General features: G+C 47.8%; 1 pseudogene; it reads right to left on the reverse strand.

Moving 5' to 3' along the window:
• Nucleotides 1-1,346: 1,346 nt before the first annotated feature.
• LOC120938510 lies at nt 1,347-1,495 on the reverse strand (annotated as a pseudogene).
• Between the last annotated feature and the right edge of the window lie 2,215 nt (nt 1,496-3,710).

A 3,710-nucleotide genomic window follows, 5' to 3' on the forward strand; every position in this document is an offset into this window, starting at 1 on the left:
TCAACGGTTCAAAATCAGAACTTCTCCTGTTTCACGCTAACCGGAAAAATCACCCCGCGTCAACATGGACTCTCCCGCCCATTCTGGGTAAAACTATCACCCCTAGCACCAAAGTCAAAAGTCTCGGAGTCATTTTCGATACCGACATGACAATGGATGCACACATTTTTTTTTTTTTTAAAACCTATGGCGTGGGAACACACCCAAAAACTCCACCCGGTGCAGAAAAAATGTGCACACACATAAAGAGTGTTCACAAAAATGTGCAGACGGGTGCAACGTCAAGTGGTCCTCCTGTGAAGAGGGACCCAAACCCTGATCCCCCGGGGCGTTAGGCTCCAGACGGGGACTGAGGTACTGTGGTCCGAGCAACCGAAGCCGACACGGACCCAACTTTCTCGGAGGGACTGCCGAAACAGAACCCTCCCAGTACTAGGTGGGGCTCCCCCGAAGGGAGACCCCATGAGAGCAAGTGAACTAAGCCAGAAGGCCATGTCCACCTACTCCCAAGACGTTCAGGGCTGGCCCGAGGACCGGCACCCTAATAATCTCACAGTGAACAAAACGTGCACAAACAAAAATAAGACAAAAACGTGACAAACATAGGCTTAAAGTAAATAAAGTGGGGGAAAGGGATAGTGAAGAGGAGAGTGAAAGAAGTGGTCATTGTGATGAACAATGACCAGGCCCTCCGGCCAGGAATAAAAAATTCCTCCGGTCCTAGCCAAAAGGCCCGGCCCAGGATGCAGGTGCTAAAAAAAAAGCGTGTATCTGGTGCAGTGACCGTGGTATCTTAAATCAATGTGTCCCTCACACACAGTGATCTTCAGATACCCCTGGACTGCCACTCCAGGGGCACATGCACCATAGGCTTTTCGTTCCATATCCGACCCCCCGACCAGCCAGTGCAGCCCTCCACCCCTGCCAGCTAGAGAGCCCTTCAAGGTTTTCTTGGGGAGAGCTGCCACGCCAGTTAGCAGCCTCCACCAATACTAACCCCTCCAGACCCTCCGTCAACCCAGCGGATTTGCATGGTCCTACCCCGTTCCACCACACAGGGCATTACCAGCTCCTCCTACCGGATCACTGACAGAGATAGCACTTACACCAGCCAGCCAGAAGGCCAGACTAGAACTCGGCAAAAAGACCAAGACCAAGCGCAGCACCCATCCTCACCAGGAGCACCCTTCCAGATGGCTCAGACTCAACCATGGGCCGGCCCCCAGTATCTGTCGGGCAGCACAGCTTAGTCCCTGCTGAAACCATCCTTCCAGGTGCAATGACGTCATTGTATTGCATCCACCCTCCCCATGTAGGAGGTGCTTCAGCGCTCCGCTGACAACTGATAAGGACAGATACCACACCTAGTCCTAGCCAAAAGGCCGAGAAGCGACAGGGAAGACACCACAATCAGCATGGCCAGAGTGCAATAGCCAAGACTCGCCCTGGGAGAACCACCTTCATGATCATGGTGTCTCCCCTGCCAGGTAATGGATGCACAAATAGGGTCAGTAGTCAGCAGATCCCACCATCTGCTGCGCCTACTAGGCAGACTCACGCCCTTTATCCCGAAAGAGGACATTGCAGTCGTGGTGGGAACAATCATCAATTCCAGACTCGACTACGCAAATGTCCTCTATCTAGGACTCCCCAAATACCAAATCACTCGTCTGCAAGTCGTTCAAAATACGGCCGCTCGACTAGTGACTGGAAAAAAAACATGGGAATCAATCTCACCTTCACTGAGATCCCTTCATTGGTTGCCAGTAAAAGACAGAATCACTTTCAAGGCACTCTGTCTAATACATAAGTGTATTCAAGGCAACGCCCCCCAATATCTATGTGAAAAAATAAAAGCCCATAACCCCAATCGCATTCTGCGATCCACCAATCAAAACCTGCTCCAGATACCCAAAGCCAGATACAAGTCCAAAGGAGATCGAAGATTTGCAGTCCAGGGACCTCGCCTGTGGAATGCACTACCAACCACCATCCGACTGGAGTCGGACCACTTGGCCTTCAGGAGAAAGATTAAAACCCATCTCTTCTGAGGTCAAGGGGTTCCTTACCCATGAAATGGATACAGCGCCCAGAGGCGATTCAGTTTGCATGTGCTGCGCTTTACAAGTCTCTCACTCACTCACTTTTAATAGGAATAAAAGTATATAAATAAACAAGAGAAAAAAAATTAAAGCACCCCATACGCAACCGCATATGTAAACGGTATTCAAACCACACACAGGTATTGTTGCGATTGTTAGAGCGGGAGCAATAATTCTAGTGCAAGACCTCCTCTGTAACTTTAAACAAATAACCTGTAAATATTTTTAAAGTGTCGCCTATGGAGATTTTTAGGTACTGTACCGTAGTTTGTCATTATTCAATGAGCGTGTGCAGTTTTAAAGCATGACATGTTAGGTATATATTTACTCGGCGTAACATCATCTTTCACATTATACAAACAGAAATGGGGTAACTATTGTATTTTATTTTTTTTAATTCGTACATGTATCCAAATGTAACATCAGATGTAAACATCGGCATGTCTTGTGTTGCTATTTCTATCAGCCAGTATCTTTTTTCAGAAAGTACTGTATTACTTCTACATAACATTCTTTTAAGCTAGGGGTCCCCAAACTACAGCCTGAGTGTGGCCATTTTCTTACATAGAACCATCTCTGGGGAATCTACAGTATTCCTTCCACTGGCAACAATATGGGAGTACAGCTCTGTCCTCAACAATGTGGCTTAATTTCTCCCACTAGCTCCATTAATAGGGCACTATTCCACTCACTGAAACCAATGATGGGGCATTATTTTTCTCACTGACACCAACAGTAGGGGCAATTACTCCACCATTACTCCACATGTGGTCATTTTTTACTCCCATTAAACACCAAGCCTGGGGCATTGATCACACCCACTGACTAGGGAAATTTCTACTCCCAATGAGCACAGTCTGGCAGTCCTCATAAAGTCTACAATGATAGAGAATTGGCCCATTGTATAGAAAGTCTGAGGACCTCTGATTTAACCTAATCTTACCAGTTCACTCCTGTGTCTGTACACCTAGAGACAGTAAATCAAATAACCTTTATGAAAAGTCTTAAACACACTTATGCAAAACTGGGAGACCCCTACACAATACTCAGTCACAGTAGCGGCTGGTGCTAAAAAAAAACATCAATTGCAGCCTCACTGTTCCCATCAATTGCCACCACTGTGCTCATCAATTGCCACCAGTGTGCCCATCAAACACAGCCACTGTGCCCATCAAACGCAGCCACTGTGCCATAAAATTGTTGCCACTGTGCCATAAAATGTGCCATAAAATTGTCACCACTGTGCCATAAAATTGTCGCCACTGGGCCATGCTATCAAACGCAGTTACTGTGCCATGCCATCAAACGCAGCCACTGTGCCCATCAATTGTCGCCACTGTGCCATGCCATCAAACGCAGCCACTGTGCCATCAATTGTTGCCACTGTGCCCATCAATTGTTGCCACTGTGCCATGCCATCAATTGTCACCACTGTGCCATGCCATTGTCGCCACTCTGCTCATCAATTGTTGCCACTGTGCCATGCTAAACGCAGCCACTGTGCCATCAATTGTCGCCACTGTGCCATGCCAAACGCAGCCACTGTGCCATGCCATTGTCGCCACTGTGCCCATCATATGTCGCCACTGTGCCATGCCATTGTCGCCA

The sequence above is a fragment of the Rana temporaria genome, chromosome 4 (genome assembly GCF_905171775.1).
Source record: "Rana temporaria chromosome 4, aRanTem1.1, whole genome shotgun sequence".
Taxonomy (NCBI): Eukaryota; Metazoa; Chordata; class Amphibia; order Anura; family Ranidae; genus Rana; species Rana temporaria.